Below are 17,473 nucleotides of genomic sequence, written 5' to 3'. Positions count from 1 at the left end.
AGTCCAACGCTAGTTGTGGCTTCTTTTATCGTTTCCACTAGTCCAACGCTAGTCGGAATTCATAGGATGGGCTAGTCCAATGCTAGACCCAATAGGTTCTTTTTTTCCTTTTTTTTTTCTCATTAAGTGTGACGACCCCACTTCTCCCAAGGGCGAACCCAAGGGTATCGGCGGGCCGCCTGCCTAGCTCGCGCCAGGACTCAAAACTTAAAGTTCGAAAGAGCTCTAAATACAATATATACAATCCCAAAAGAGTTATAATTCCATTCTCCAAAAGTATCGAGTCAAACCACCAAAACAAAAACAAACATCCTAACTGTTCAACTATTACAAGCCAAACTAACTATACTAGTATACGAGCCAAAAGTCCCCGCGTCGGCCCCTGCTAAGGAAAACAAAAGGAATGGGGTAAGCTATATGCTTAGTAAGTAAACAGGGGCGAAAGCGTAAATTCATGTAGCAACAATTACACAATAAGAGTAAAGCAAAAGCAGAAAAGAACAACATCATATAATAAGGATACGGGTGGCTCCAAAGCCAATTCATGTGCCATGCATGATCTCCTGCCGACACTCCGTCGACCGCAAATAATAGTCCGTAGAACTTCACTTGTACACCCACCGACACCTTATCACCCTCACTGGCCAGTCACCTCACAAACTTGCCCGGGCGAACGAAATCACAAACTTGAGCTTGAGTCACAAGCTCGGGTCACAAACTTGGTCACCTTCTCGGTGAACCGGATTCACAAAATTGGTTCATAACATGAACCTACAAACTTGGTGACCTCAGACTAAGTTGGACTGACTTCGACCAAGCCCTAACCGGCTCGAATAGTCCAACCAGGTCAAGAGTTCGCCCCAAACTCACAAACTTCACAAAATTATTCAAAATCACAAACTTTGCAAACTTCACAAACTTTATTCGAAAGTCGCCCCGAGCCACAAGCTCAAGGGTTTTGGTTCCAAAAGGTTCATATACATATGCCAAATACAATTATACATTCAAATTAGGGTTTAGGTCGAGTGCGATAAAGTACACCCTCGCCTAAGTGCCCTTTTCACATATCTCAAACACATAGCAAAGAAAACACACCAAACTGGCCTGAATACTTACCCAAAATACAAAAGTAGTACTAAAGCAAAATCGCTTCGCGCGTGTTCGCTAGTAGTGGGCCCCACCGGCTCCGCCTAGCTCACCACTGTCTGAAATAGAAGATTGTTTCATAATATATCACAAACGGCCACTAACGTACTTAAAACAAGCAAAACGGCAAAATTGGCACGCGCCAGTGTGGAAACGGCAAACGGGACGGCCAGATCTGCCATCTCAAACCGTTTTGGTCAAAAGTTAGGCTAGGAGTGTCGGATCAAGGTGGGTGAGACACCGTTTCGAAGCTAAAAGGAAGAGCTACAACTTTAATTTAGGTATCTCAACCCAGATCTCAATAGGTATAGGTCAAAAATGCACGAAACAGTGCCAGCTGTTTCATTGCGGTTTACCAAACAGGCCCTGTTTGCAAGGCCGTAACTCACGGCTCAGAAATTGAAATCAAGAAATTCCAGAGGCGTTAGAAAGCTGAAACATAAGGCTAAAACTTTGATGTTTTGGCCAAGATCTGAATCCACTCAGAATAGAACGAAAATCGAGTGCCAAAATACCCGTCAGAACTGTCCAGATACAAGGCAGTTCTGACGATCTATATTGTTTGGGTCATAACAGAAGCTACGGAACTCGGATTCCGACGTACTTTATACCGTTTTGAAGCTGAGACCAAGATCTAAATTTCTTAGGAAGGAGTCGACACCCAGATCGAATGGGATCAATACGGAAAAACCCACGGTCAGAAACTGAAATTCAAAATGTACACAAACGAACGTCTAAAACAGGCCTGATGGTTTTGTCCATAACTCAGGATACACTAATCCATTTGACCTGAAATTTTACAAGTAGATTCAGGACCTAAGAGGCTACAATGTTGAAGAAGGCCACTCAATCCGGTTTTGAGTGTAACTAGGTCAAAAATGCAAGATACTACACCAGCATCGCAAAAACAGATTCACAAAATGTATTCTAGCACAAACATCATAAAACAGGCTACCTAAGTCCAAATTCCGAGATTCCAAAGCCATATGAAAGCTAAGATTTAAGGCTACATTTCATCAGAAGACCATAACAACCAATTCAGAAGCAATCCCAACCAAAACAACCAATTACAATCGCAGTTCTTACATTCGGCCAAAACCAGAACAGCAAGGGTAAATTCGACTTTTCTCACTCTACGCTACTCCGATTGACCTGAAATTTTACAGGCACCTCAAACACATCAATACCTACAACTTTCATGTTTTGAGCAAAGTCCAATTCGGCCTCTATCTATGACCTAAAATTTCGGACAGAATGTTCAACCAAGAACCCTAATTTTCCAGAAATTCTTCCAAATTCAAAATTGATTGCAATTTCCTATCAAATGCACCTACTAGAGCCAAAGCCCCTTATTACCAACCATCAAAAACAACCACACCATCAAGATCATATGAAACCAGAAAATTCCAAAAAAAAATAAAAACTCAACCAATTCATTCCAAACCATGAAATAAACCACAATTTCTAACACAATAGCCACCATTAGGCATAAATTCAACATCATTAGATATAGGAGGGTGTTCATATACCACTTACCAAGTAACCAAGAGAGAGGAAGATGTTGGACACCTTAAATCTTCAAACAAACTTCAATAGACCACTCACAAGCACCCAAAGGATAGATTTTATGGAGTAGAATCTAAGTTATGTGGTTGGTTTTGGAAGATTGAGTGAAATGGAAGCTTGAAAGTTGAAGAATTTCTTTCTTCTTGAGCTTGAGAGGTTCGGCCACCAAGAGGTGAAAAATGGTGATTTTTTTGTGAATTTTTGGAGATATTAACTAATTTTGGTCAAAAGTAAAAAATGTGAATAGTAAACCATAAAGTCCAACCAATCATATTGTGACACTTGTCACACTCATTAATGCATTCTTATCTTTCTTTTTCCCCCTCACATCATTCACTTCTCACTCTCAACTTATCTCTTAACACCCGATAAATTTTACACAGTATCCGGAATTTAACCTAATTGGCCGAATTTTTCCGAACTTTTCGCACTAGTGGGTCCCACGTCCGATATACGTTCTTAATTTCTCAAAAACTAACTAATACTAGAAAAATCATCTAAAAACTCTATTTACTCAATAAAAATTATCTGAGGCATTTTCTAATAAAGAAAATGTAGGAAAACGGGTTTTCAATCTTAACCGGAACTTAGGGTTTAAATCTTAATCCCTACTTAGGGTTTTCGAAATACTCCCAAAACCAAACGTTACCGCCCAATTAATGAATATATCAACGTAGAACGAACTGGGGCCTCACATTAAGTGCATGATCACCGCATATCACGCATTTTTCCTTAGTTTATCATTTGGTATGTTCCTTAAACCCCTTCCTCGTCACTTTAGGACTTGCATCCCATGCTAGTTAGGGTTCATTTGCGTGAAAATCCCCTTCCGATAAGGGAAACGAGCGAGTGTGGCTACTCGATAGCCTTAGCACGCTAGTTTCGCCTTCTAATCCGAGGGAAAATCAAAGTCGAAGAATTAGGCGTCATCCCCGTACCCGACTTGTTGCATTCCCCTAGGGTCATACTTTCATTTTTATCACTTCCATACTCTTTTAATCACATTTCTCAATCCATATTTTTTTACTACATCTTTATCATTTATTTACTTTACTTCACAAATGAAATTCAAGTTTCACTTATATATGTACTATTCTATCTTCATTCATTTGCACACACTAATACTTTGATTTTTCATCCAAATTCACACGTGCACTTTCTTTACGCACTCACACACTAATACTTTGATTTTTCATCCAAATTCACACGTGAATTTTCTCGTCACATGCGCACACAAATACTTTGTTTTTTTACACCATTTCATACATGAATCTTTTCATACACTTGCACACTTGCACTTGAGTCACCATTTGCATCAATCGACCTCTATGAGGTTTCCCTTTATTGGCCGCCACAATTCATGTGGTCTGGGACCAAAAACCTCACGAGAGACATCGTAGAATTTAGGATTGCATCCTTTCCGTTTTGCATTCATATAGGCATAATCCAACGTGCGATACATACATTGGGTAGAAGATTAGGAAAGGTAAGGTTAAGTCACGCAACTAGCCTTGGCTAGGTCAAAGGGGTGCCTTGGAGTCTATCCTTGCCTTCCCCTTTGTCAAACGTGACTCCCGAACCTTTTTCTTTGTTTTACGTAGACTAGGAGTCGTTTTAAAAAGGGTTTATTACTACTTGACTTTAAAACTCATTTTTAGGTGACTTGGTACACCTTAAATCATTACCAAGTGGCGACTCCAAACTTTTCATTTCAAAACCCTTTTTAAAACTATTTTTTGGGTCAAATCGTCGCTTTCCAAGTCCCATTGAGACCCATATCTTTTTCAACTCACAAAAACCATTTTTTAATCAAAATTGAATCAAAAACATCTTTCTCAAACCATTTATCTTTCTTATCAAACATCTTTATTTATTTATTCAAAAATGGGGCGCGACAGTTGGCGACTCCACTGGGGACTTCTTAAGTGGGTCCAAGCATTTTGACTTAACCATTCTTTTCCTCTTTCTACCCTTTCTATGCATGGCATGTGGATATTAGGATTGCATTTTGCATTTTAGGACCTTTTGTCTTATGTACGTAATCAAACCAATCCCTCGACTCACGAATGTATGTTTGAATGAATGTTTGCTTGTTATCTTGCGCTTGCATTGCATTTTGGGAGGTATGGGTCACCCTAGAGCCTCGCGTTGGTTCTTGATCCCTCCCCTCCAAACGAGCACTAGCATACGTGCATACGCTTTAATTTTTTACCCTCCATTTATTTTCTTTTAGTGGCTTGTCACGCCACTCCACCCTATTAGGATTTAGGCGACCCACTTGGACGTGTGATCGTGACACGACGTGTGCGTAGCACGATCCGATGGGTCACTTAATCTTCCGCTTTAAGCTTTGGGTTGATAACCTTTAGCTTTTAGTCGAAGATTGAGAATGTTTTGATAGATTCACTCAGACATGTGGCCGTGACACGACGTGTGCGTAGCAATGTCTGGGGAATCGCTCGAGCCACCGACAAGGAACCTTAGGAGTGATGACCCTTGGTTTCCAAGTCTGAAGGCTTGGGGACCTGAGCTTGTCAAGTCTAGATGCATTAGCGAACCCCAACCTCATGCATCCATTTTAGAATTGCCTAGGGTAGAGTCGACCTTACCCTATTAGGGACACCATTCACGAGGGGAGGGGTCCCACCCCTTTTTCCTTATCTATCTTTGTTGCTTTTTATTGTTTTATTGACCAACGTGTTATGTGATTATGTGTTGAACTAACTTTCCTTGTCTTTTGTCTTTTGCATTCACAAACGTTAGGAAATAAGAGGTCTGGCATGACCTTCTTTTAGGGCCTACTCGTGTAGATAGGATATTGCACGTTTAAAAGTTTTCGGTATATTTCATTCGTAAATCAATAATGTCATATCATTTTAGGCTTACCCTGGCAAATGAAGGGCTCCTTAGGTCACGTTTCCATTTCAAATTGCATGTTTATCGCTTTAATAAACTGGCATCACGCATAAACCATAGAAGGGAATGCCATTTAGGGGATCTCGTACTACGAATAAACCGCCCTGTGTCTCGGATACTTAATCCAAGGAGACTTGCACGTTTACATTTTTGTATCATCCAAAGGGGTAGTGCACAAGGTAAGGTGGGATCCGATCATTTTCATAAAGCGATCCTTGGAATATGAGTATCTAATAATCACTTTTTGGCCATTGTATCAAAAATTGGTAAAAATCCCTTGCGTAAAAGGACATTAATTTGAAGAAAATTCACAAATGATTCCTCCTTTTGAGACGATAAATCAATTGAGGCCAAAATTTGATTTTAGAAGGCTCATAGGCTAATGCATCGTAATAAGGTTTTTTGAAACTACCAGTGGATGGCTTGATTTTTAATAAGCTCCTAATTCCATCCAATCCATTGGACCATTTCATTCATCAATTTCATCCAGTCTATTTTTATCAATTTGCCTTCAATTCATTTGACCAATTTACCCATTTTAGGGTCACCTGGTCGATTTTGAATAAATCGTCAATTCATTTGACCAATTTACCCTTTTTAGGGTCATTTGACCAATTTACCCTTTTTAGGGTCACCTGGTCGATTTTGAATAAATCGTCAATTCATTTGACCAATTTACCCTTTTTAGGGTCACCTGGTCGATTTTGAATAAATCGTCAATTCATTTGACCAATTTACCATTTTTAGGGTCATTCGGCCGATTTTTGAATAAATCACTAATTCAATTTCATTCATTTGGCCAATTTACCCATTTTTAGGGCAACCGAGCCGATTTTGAATAAATCAAGTTTCGTTCAATCTATTTGATCAATTTACCCTTTTTAGGGTGATTTGATTAATTTTGGATAAATTAAATTTCATTCAATTCATTTGACCTATTTCCCTTTTTAGGGTAACCCGGTTGATTTTTAATAAATTGTCAATCCCGTTTGACCAATTAGGGTTTCAATGTCAATTTCAAATGGGGAAACCTAGTCGATTTTAAGAAAACCATCCAGACATTTGATCAGTTGGGGTTTGGACCCGTACTTCACCGAGAAAATTTTGTCAATGAATTCCAATCTCTTCGATAGGAAGTTCGTCAAAGTCAAACCCGTGCGTTTTTGCAAACTCTTGTATCGATCAAAAGTGATCAATCCATTTGGACGTTGACATCATTTGACAAATGTCTCTCGTCCCTCCAATTGATCAAATTTTTCAAAATTATTTTTCACTTAAATGAGTTGATCAGATCCATCAGGTATGGTATAGTGCCTGCTCTGGAGGATTGCATTTTCATGCTAGGCCTACCCTTGGCACAAAAAGGGTTCCCCCATAGGACATGCATCCGAATTTTTGGATATTTACTAACTCTTATCTTTTTGTTTTCCTTTTCTTTGTTTTTTATTGGAATAACTAAGCGAGGGTTGAATCTAAAGGCAATTTTTCAAAAATTCTCAGGTAATATTTAAACATAGCTTCTCGCCGAAGCCCCATCATAACACGATCCCGTAGTCAAGCTCAGAGGAGTCGTGTAAACATGAGTCCGCAACCGGAACCATCAGACAGGTTTGTTGCTACCGCCCAGCCTGAGACCACAAGTTTGGGGGTTCAGTTGACTGAGATGCTCACTAAGTTCGGTGAGATGACCACTGAGATGGCGGCCCAGAGGAAATTAATCGATGAGCTTATCAGCAGTGGAGTTCAACCTGAGCCCGTGCCCGGCAGGCAGCATGGGCCAGAGCCATTTGTCATACCTTCTTCAAGCCACTGTTGCTCCATCTTTCCCTATTCCAACTGAAGGGACTTTCACATATCCCACCATACATTTGCCATACACTTACCCTCCTGATCCTTCATTTTTCCCTGCTTACATGCAAGGTCCACAACCCCAACTTACTTCAAACATACCACCAGAGCTACATACTGCTGCTGAGCCATTCTTACCCGACCATATCGTTCAAACCAAGCCAGAAATGGGGGAATCTTCCGCTCCCGTTGATATAAAGCTGCTCAAACGCCTTGACCGTTTTGATGAGTTTATGAGGAGGAGTCAGGGTTTGAACAAACAAGGAGTGCTGGATTATGATGAGTTTTGTCTTTTTCCAAATGTGCAATTACCTGAGGGGTTCAAAAGTCCGAAGTTTAACAAGTATGATGGGACAGGCAATCCCAAGACACACCTCCGATTGTTCGCCAACAAGTTGGGTAGGCCAACAGATGATGAAAATCTGCCTTTGAGGCTATTCCCAGAAAGTCTGGAGGGGGATGCACTCGACTGGTATTCCAAGCTGAAACCCGAAGAAGCAAAGACCTGGGTTGACTTATCTAATGCTTTTGTGAGGCAGTACGAGTATAATTGCGAGCTGGCTCCAACACGAACCATGTTGGAAGGGATGAAGAGAAAACCCTCCGAGGATCACAAGACTTATGCCAAAAGATGGAGGAAAATAGCTGCAAAAGTTGAGCCACCAATGACGGAGGACGAAATCATACGCATTTTCATTAAGGCACATGATCCGCCATACTTTGAAGAAATTTTCCGCATGACTGGATGCTCATTTGCCGCAATTGTTAATAAGCTTGAGGAATTCGATGATTTCGTGAAGGTTGGGAACATTGTTAATATCTCCGCCCTCAAATCCCAGTTGGATGCCTTGCAAGGACAGGGGAATAGTGGGAAGAAACAACAATTCAAAAAGCAAGAGGGGGAAACTGCTTTTGTCTGGAGACGAAACCCTATTCCAAGGCCCAGACCTAGACAATACAATACCTACTCAAACCCTTACCCTTACTATTCAAGTCCTCAACCTGTTTACCACACCAATACCACTCATCCTCGACCTCGCCCTAATTACAACAACTCGCCTATGGCCCCTTTTCAAATATCTCAACCTCACTTCCAACAAGTTCGACCCCGACCTCCTTACAATCAACAATTTTCCCGACCAAACAGACCCATCTACAACTACCCCCAACATACTGAAACCCACGTTCAAAATCGTTCTCGAACATTCACCAATCTTGGCAGGCCTTTGGACCAATTATATGAACAATTAAAAGCCGCCAGTAAAATCGGCGAAATTCCCCCTCCAGCCTACCATGGTATCTCCGGCGGATATAACCCACAATACACTTGTGCCTATCATTCGGGAGCACCTGGCCACCCAACTACTGATTGTAGAGCACTTAAACAGAAAGTCCAAGAAATGATCGAGGCCGGGGAAATATTGATTAGAAGAAGTGCAGAACAAGGACCGAACATAAGTACAAACCCCTTTCCCAAACACAGTGACACCTTTGAAGCATCCACCTCCAATGACGAAATTTGAAAATCCTGAAGGAGCTCTGCACAATTTGGATGGCTGATTATCCTCCCTCTCAAAGGGAATTTCGATGAATCTAGGGGTTTGTCATTTACTAAAAATCACGAAAACTTTTTCTTGCATATGTGAATAGCTTAACGAAAGCATCTTTTGCAATTGAGTTTTGTCTTGTTTCTGCTTTGATTTGGAGTTTCATGAAATGCACAATTTGTTTTATTTGATTATTTTCCTGAATTTTTGTTAATTCTTTGAGATGGCCAAAGATGAAATTATTTGATCCTTTGAATATCACTGTTCTGGAATCTGATGTAGCCCTTCATTGAAAATCCCTTCATTAAAAATCCTTTCGTTGAAAATCCCTTCCTTGGGAAAGCCTTCATTGAGAAAACCATTGAAAACCCCTCCATTAAAAATCCATTTATTGAGAAATCTCTTCTTTGAGAGACCCCTTCATGGAGAAAGCCTTCATAAAAAGAAAAAAAGCCTTCATTGAGAAATTCCTTCATTGAGAAAATCCCTTTCCTGCCAGGTTGTAAGCTGGTTGGTTAAAGCAGTGTCATTAACGATTGATTCTGATTAATGAAAAGCAGTTGAATGCTATGTGCCATGACCAACGTTGTCAAAACGCATGACCTATGTTCATAACAAAAGGATCCGCCACCGATCTTCTGAAAAAGGAAACAAAGTGCTAAAGCGATGAAAGACGAAGTCGAAGGCAAATTTGCTTCAAATTGACAAAGCTTATTGGGTGTTCAAAGGAGAGATGGAAGGACAGACATTTTCTCAACCTATCAACTCGGACATGTGTAAGATGTTCTTTATTTGATTATGCAAAGTTTCTTTTAGGAAATCATGCAAGAGACGAGGCAAAAGTCAGGCCATCTTCCTTTCCAATCAAAACATTTCATCCCTAGTCGTCCCTTTTGAGCTATCAGAACAATAATTTTCGTTTGGCAACCCCTGATAATTGCAAACCCCACACTGGGACAAATTCATTTTGAAAAATGATCAGAAAGAAAAGAAAAACCCCACACTGGGGCAAATTTATCTTTGAAAGAGATCTGAGGAAAAGAAAGAACCCCATACTGGGGCAAATTTGTTTTGAAAGAGAGATGAAAAGGAAGAAAGAACCCCACACTGGGGCAAATTTAGTTTTTGAAGAAAAATGCAAAAGAGAAGAAAATGCAATGAAAAATACAAAGAAGGAAAAATCCAATCAAACTGGGGCAAATTTTCCTCGGTTTCGTTCAAAAATTGGAGATAATTTCAAAATGATGCAATTTCAGGTTATTTCACACATTTCATCAGACCTGCTTTCAAGCCTCAACTTTTCTTGAAAAACACCCCACCTAACCTCATTACAAAAGCCCAAAAGTCCTGGCTTTCGTCACTTGCTGCATTTCTATTAGGGATTTTGCTAATCAACTGGCAAGTGATGTCCATAATACCTTCGCCTAATCTTACAAGGGAAGCGCATTTTACTGATGTCAGCAATCTTCAGTTCATACTCCTGAGTTGATTATGGTTGAGTTTTTCCATTGTTCCTTAAGGGAAAATCCGAAAGGGCACCTCAAAAGAAAAGGAGAAAGAAAAGGAATAGAGAAAAACAAATACAAAAACAAAACAAAAGAAAAGGAGTGGGGGCAACCTTGGTGAAGACCCGAAAGGGCGCCAATGTATGATTTCTGCAATGAGCAAGCACAAGGAGGAACAACTGGTGGTTTAGTCCATTTGGATTTTTCCTCATTTTTGTCATACCTCTGCCAATATTGAATTCCAGAACAAGGATATTCAGAGATTCAAATATGACATCCGTTGGCTAAAGCCGTGTCATTTTGTAAAACATTCTTTTGCAAATACATTCTTAGGAAGCTCATTTTTTTTAAATTACTTGCATTCATGGCATTTTTGTAGAATTTAAGCACAACTGTTAGGTGTGCATTCTTGTGCATATTCATTTTTACATGACATGTGAATTTTTTCTTGCATACCTCATTCTTTATCATTGAATTGTGGTGAATGACAATCCCCGTGGTTTATTGCAAAAAGTATGCTTGGATTCAGTCATCTTTTGGTAACAGTTGAAATTCAGCCAAGCCAGCTACATGGACTTCACAATATGGCAAAGCACATGCCTGGTCGGTTTGAAAATCGGAAAAGCCTTAGGGTGAGAAATCCAACTCAATCGGCTACCGCAGCAGAAGTTGATAAAGGCATTGAAAGACTCATGTTTACACGATTCTCAAAGGAAAACGGATCAAATGATGGTGGCAATTTCCTTTGTTTTTTCTCTTTTGTAGAAAATTGCATGCAATCACACCCCGCACTGGAATCGGTGTCGGAAAGAGTTCTCCAGGGAATAAAGGCAGATCGAAAAATGTTGCAAGCAAATTCGATCAAAAGGTACAACAACACGGCAATGCAGAATCAACTATGGACTCAGGTTGCAAAAACTCAACCCACACAGGGGCAAATTATTTCGACAAGTCTCAAAAAAAAAAAATCAAAAAAAATCAAAAAAAAAATCAAAATCAAAAAATCAAAAATCAAAAATCAAAAAAATCAAAAAGTCAAAAATCAAATCAAGTTCACCTCGGCAGAACTGGGTTCTATCCCGCTGACCGTTTATCACGTTGGAGCTGGGTTTTATCCCGCCAACCTCGGCAGAACTGGGTTCTATCCCGCTGACCGCTTGCATCACGTTGGAACTGGGTTTTATCCCGCCAACCTCGGCAAAACTGGATTCTATCCCGCTGACCGCTTATCACGTTGGAGCTGGGTTTTATCCCGCCAACCTCGGCAGAACTGGGTTCTATCCCGCTGACCGCTTATCACGTTGGAACTGGGTTTTATCCCGCCAACCTCGGCAGAACTGGGTTCTATCCCGCTGACCGCTTATCACGTTGGAACTGGGTTTTATCCCGCCAACCTCGGCAGAACTGGGTTCTATCCCGCTGACCGTTTATCACGTTGGAGCTGGGTTTTATCCCGCCAACCTCGGCAGAACTGGGTTCGATCCCGCTGACCGATTGCATCACGTTGGAACTGGGTTTTATCCCGCCAACCTCGGCAGAACTGGGTTCTATCCCGCTGACCGTTTATCACGTTGGAACTGGGTTTTATCCCGCCAACCTCGGCAGAACTAGGTTCTATCCCGCTGACCGCTTATCACGTTGGAACTGGGTTTTATCCCGCCAACCTCGGCGGAACTGGGTTCTATCCCGCTGACCAATTCATTACACTGGGACAAATCTTGGATAATTTTCCAAGCAAGTTTTATACAGCTTTTTCAAACATACCAACATTTCATTTTCATAGCCACTGGAGCTGAGGTTTGTCCCGCCAGTGAGCTTTTCATTTTCATAGCCACTGGAACGTGGGTCAGTACCGCCAGTGAACATTTCATTTTCACAGCCACTGGAACGTGGATCAGTCCCATTAACACTTCATTTCGCTTCTTTCATTTGCATCACCAATAAACATGGGTCAACCCCACCAATACTCCATCTCACTTCAATTCATCCCATTTAAATTTCTGTTTGGGTCTATCCCATTTACATTTTTTTGTCTGGGTCTATCCCATTTAAATTTTTTGTCTGGGTCTATCCCGTTTAAATTCTGTTCGGGTCAGTCCCGTTTAAATTCTGTTCGGGTCAGTCCCGTTCAAATTCTGTTCGGGTCAGTCCCGTTTAAATTCCTGTTCGGGTCAGTCCCGTTTAAATTCCTGTTCGGGTCAGTCCCGTTTAATTTCTGTTCAGGTCAGTCCCGTTTAAATTTCTGTTCGGGTCAGTCCCGTTTTAGAATTCCTATCCGTTCGGATCATTCTGCAGCCGAATAACACAGGTAAGTATTTGGTGTCTACTTTTTTGTCTCAAGTTTTTTCAAAACTCAGACAAAGAGGGGCAAACTGTAGACACCAAATTTTTGAATAATTTGTATGTGACATCTATTTCATGATTTTGTGTGTTTTAGATTGTTTGCATCCTAGTTCGTTATTGTTTGTTTCTCATTTTTAGTGGTTATTTTATTTTAGTTCATTTTTGGCCCTTTAAGTTGACCTATTTCATTTGCTATTTATTCTTATTTACTTTTAGTTTTAGTTTTTAGTTTTAGCTTTAGTTTAAGATTAGCATAGAGTTTTTTAGAAAAAAAAAAAGAAAGAAAGGAAAACATCAAAAATATGTTTTAATCATTTTGTTTTTATTCAATGCTTTCTCGAAGGAAAAATGAAAAATGAAAAATTATAGAAAAAAGGAGAAAAGAGAAAATTAAAGAAAAAGAGGAAAAAGAAGAAAAATTCAAAAAAATAGGCTTTAGTTGGATTGGAAAAATGAAAAAAAAGAAAAGGAAAATTTGTTCACAAAAATATGTTTATTTCTTTTAAATTCAGCTTTTTGGCATTTTATTTTATTAAGTTATTTTTTAAAAAAAAGTGAAAAATGAGAAAAATGAAAAAATGGAAATTTGCATTTTTTGTTGTTTTTAGTTTCTTTTTATCTAATGTTAATTAAGTTGTTTTCATCATTAATTATTATTGTTTTATTATTATCATTTTTGTTGTTTAATTAATTAATTAATTAGTTAAAAAAAATAATAAAAATAAAAAATACCGCAGCATGCACGCTGCAATTTTTTGCAGCGTGCAAAGGACAATTTCAAGAGCCATCGGATGGCTGGATGGAAAGGGAAGGATAAGCCCTTCATCCTCACCATTCGAGAGAGGGTTTTATAGATTGGAGTTCCATATAAAAGGCAACAAGAAGCAGCAGCCGCGGGAAGAGGGTTTTAGAGAAGAAAGGAACGGCTGAAAATTTGGGGGAGAAAAAGGAGAACAGAAAAACAGCAACCGAGAGAAAGAGTGGGGCTAGAAGGATTGAGAGTCAAAGGGGGAGGGCTGAGTGAAAAGCTGAGATTAGAGAAAGACTTGGGCTGGAGGAAACTGCAAAGGAGTTCTCGGCTGTGTGAGTGAAGGAACCGGAGGAGGAAGAACGTTGGCAACTGGGAAGATTCAGCTTCTTGGGCTGTGCAAGGACACTTTGTTCATCATCCAAGATTCTATTTTTTCCTCTGGAAAAGGATAAAGGTAATGCCTTTCGCTTGTCTTCTGCCGTTAGATTGAAAAATCATGTCTGAAATGTTGAAGCTTTGCTGCGATGCTGGTTGTGTTTTGCCGTGAGTTTTGCTTTCTTTGTCTGCATTTCTGTGATTGGCCATATGATTAGGTCCTCTGGATTTGAAGCAATATGATTGTGGATGGGCTGTTGTGAAGCTTGTCTGGATTTTCTTTTCCACCTTCGCATGAGCAGATTGGATTTGGGATTGAAATAATTGCAGAAAATGGCTAAAAGTTTACATCTTTTGCTGTCGGTTTTTTTTTAGTTTTCGAATTAGGGGGCTCACGTTTAAAAGGAAATAGAACATTTGATGGTTCCATAGCTGGATTGTAGGTTGTGTGTGGCCAAGGGTGGGCATAAAAGTCTGCTGTAATGGGTCCGCATCCATGGTCATTGTAGCACCTTTTTCCTTTCTTTGGTTGCTGAGTTTTCAGAGTAGCAGGAAGCCCATGAGTTTATTCCAGATTTGCATGATCCATTGAAGTTTATAAATATGTCGTGTGTGTGTTGAAGCTGTAGAAAGAAAGCTACGTTGGCTGCATTTGGTTTCTTTTCCTCGTTTCCTTTGGTAAAAAGCCTGGTTTGCGTTCATGTTTGCATGAAGATCCTTAGTGTTTCTGATTTTACCATTCCCCGGCATGCCTAATGTGAACTTGAAATGGTTTTGTGATTTGAGAATGAGTCCACCATGTGAGATGCTGAATCCAGAGAGCATTGATTGCCAAAATTTCTGCACGAAAATTTTCCAGCACTTGCATAACTTCCTTGCTAATTTTTTAGCCTGTTTAGATGCGGAAGTTTTTGATTTGGTTGTTTAGCTTTTCATTGTTGATGTCTAGTGGATAAAGTTAGATCAACGTTGTACATTTGGATGGGAATCTGCGTTTGGAAATGAATTTTCCAGCCAGTTTTTTCTGCTGCAATAGGTGTTTATCATTTGGTCATTCATTTCCGTTTAATGGTTTGTTTGTTGATGAAGGGGTTGTGTTAATAAAAATGTTTAACTGTCAAGGGATGTTTGGTAGTTAAGATCTTGTAGTTTTGATGATTTCATTTGCATGATGAAATGGGTGGAAGGTTGCAGCAAATTTGGAAACGAAAAGGTTGTAGCAGAAATGTTTGATAAATTTTTTGCATGAAGTATCTTGAGCTGTTCAGATTTTGCATGTGTGATTGGCGGCCTGTTGGTGTTTCATTTGTACAAGTTTAATTGAGCTTGAAGGCTAGTGCCGAATTGCCCAAGTTTAAGCATAGCAGAATTTGTAGAAAAGAATTGAAGTTGCAGAAGTTTTGGTCGTGAATGTTGGTTTGCATGCATGAAAAGTTTTCTAACATTGCACTTTAACCCCCCAAGTCCCCTTTTGACTCACTATGGCCCAAGTAATTTGAATACTTAATCGATTTAATCCCTCAAGCTTCTCCATGTTCCACAAAAGCCCAAGCGTGTTCTCATTTCCTTACAATTAGGTCCTAAGGTAGGTGTATTTTGTGATACGAAATATGGGCCGCTTATGGGCCATGTTTTGGGCTGCAAGAGATTGAATCTTTTAGTAATAGTTAGTAGTTTATTTTCTAGATTTCTATTTTATTTGCTAGGAATAAATTCGGTCCGAGACCTCATGTTGAGTTGGATCCGATTTATAGAGTCTAGGCTCACTATAACTTAAGTTGGTTAATTAGCTTTTATTGGGTTATGTTGGGCCAGCTTAAAGCCTTCATTGGATCAATTATAAGCTGACCATTAGATAGTGGATTTGAGTAGTGGAATTGGGCCAAGGGCCTAGCCTAGCCGAGTTAGGGTTTTGTCTTGTAAGGCTATATATAGCCTAGGTTTTCATTCATTAGGGGAGAGGATTCAGATTTTATAACATATTCGTGAGTTTATTCACTCTCTCTTGCTTCAAGAGAATTTCCTTTGAATACTTGAGAATCAATCTCAAGTTGTTCAACGAACGTATCAATCAAGTAGTCTCCTTGATTGTGGCGTTCTTCTATCTATACTTTTGGTTCACTAAAGTGGCTAGTCGTGGGTTAAGGAATCTCCTTAGTTCGTGGCTCGTGATTCTAGAAGGGTCAAAGTTCCGCAAATCATCCCAACTTGGTGTTCGTCTAGATCCGTCTCACGTCAGTTGGTATCAGAGCTAGTCGACGACATCAAGTATATCCCGTTGAGTTTGTTCGTAAGCTTTCTAGTCAATTTTATTTTGCAATTCTGGTCGTGTCTTCCTTTGTGTCAAGTCCGATTGTTATTACAAAAAAAAAAAAAAAAGGTACTGTAGCATCGTACTGTTCATCGCTACAGTAGCGATACTGTTCACCGTGCCGCACTGTAGCGATACTGTTCACCGCTACTGTAGCGACACTGTTCATCCCCGAAAAAAACACTTTTGTTCATAACTTGTGTTTCTTTTCTTATTTTGGTGTCTTGTTATATTGTTCTTGAAGTTTTGTGTTGGTTTAGAGTAAAAAAAAAAATAAAAAAAATCCAACACAATAGTGTTTCCTTGGGCGCAAGTTTCTTGCCAAATCTGTCCAAACTTTAGTTTATTCCACCAAGTTGTTTTAATTAATTTCCTAAACTGATTTTGTGGTTGAACTTGTTTGGGGTTGGAATCTTGAAGAGGGACTACCATAATCTAGGGTTTCTTGAGTTTCTTGAAACTAATCTTGAAGTCTTGAAACTTTGATACATGTCTTGATCATTATTGGAGGATTGAAGGAGAGCATCGGTTTGACATTAGATTCTGGAATTTTTACCCAAAAACAGCTGAGTAATTGTGTGTTCTTAGAGTCAAAAAAAAAAAAAAGGAAAAGAGAAAGGGCATTCGGGTAGCAAACAACAAAGAAGGAAGCCGCACATTTATTTGCCAATTCTGTCTTGTTGCAATTGTTCCAAACCAAACCAGAAACTACACCAGGAAAAAAAAAAAAGAAAAAAAAAAAGAAAAGAAACTCAAAAATTCTGTCCCACCTCTTCTCGAAAGTCTCGAACACCTTGCGTCTTGATCACTTGAACAACCCTTGCTTGAGGTTCTTGATTATCTTGGGCCTTAAAAACTTGCACTTGCCTTCGTATAAAAAGTTTCTTGTACGTTCTTGCATCCATACGGGGCTTCCTTGGTTTAGGAGTAAATCTCTTGGGAATTTCTTGAGCAAGCCGCTTGGGGGACTCTTGAGTGACAATACTCTCGTTGTCTTGAGAAGCCATTTCCTTGAAACAAGAAACAAAACTGCCGTGGCCTTGTCTAAGGAAGAGAGAACAGAATTGTGCGTTGCGTCTTGAAAGAGAAAGGCCGAATTGTTGGCAAGCTAAGGGCGGCTGGAGAGAGGAAATTTTAGTGAGGGATAGTCGACTTTTTGAAGGCT

The 17,473-nt window shown here is 39.7% G+C and overlaps 1 long non-coding RNA gene across 1 annotated transcript; it reads right to left on the bottom strand.

Moving 5' to 3' along the window:
- Nucleotides 1-220: 220 nt before the first annotated feature.
- LOC140006411 (uncharacterized) lies at nucleotides 221-2,874 on the bottom strand. Its single transcript, XR_011814010.1, has 3 exons — nucleotides 2,683-2,874; nucleotides 1,117-1,205; nucleotides 221-385 (listed from the first exon to the last, which is right to left on the bottom strand). It is a non-coding gene; the product is annotated as an uncharacterized lncRNA (long non-coding RNA).
- Nucleotides 2,875-17,473: the final 14,599 nt, after the last annotated feature.

This window comes from Coffea arabica, chromosome 1c, assembly GCF_036785885.1.
Source record: "Coffea arabica cultivar ET-39 chromosome 1c, Coffea Arabica ET-39 HiFi, whole genome shotgun sequence".
NCBI lineage: Eukaryota > Viridiplantae > Streptophyta > Magnoliopsida > Gentianales > Rubiaceae > Coffea > Coffea arabica.
This window is presented reverse-complemented; position numbering and strand designations above follow the sequence as displayed.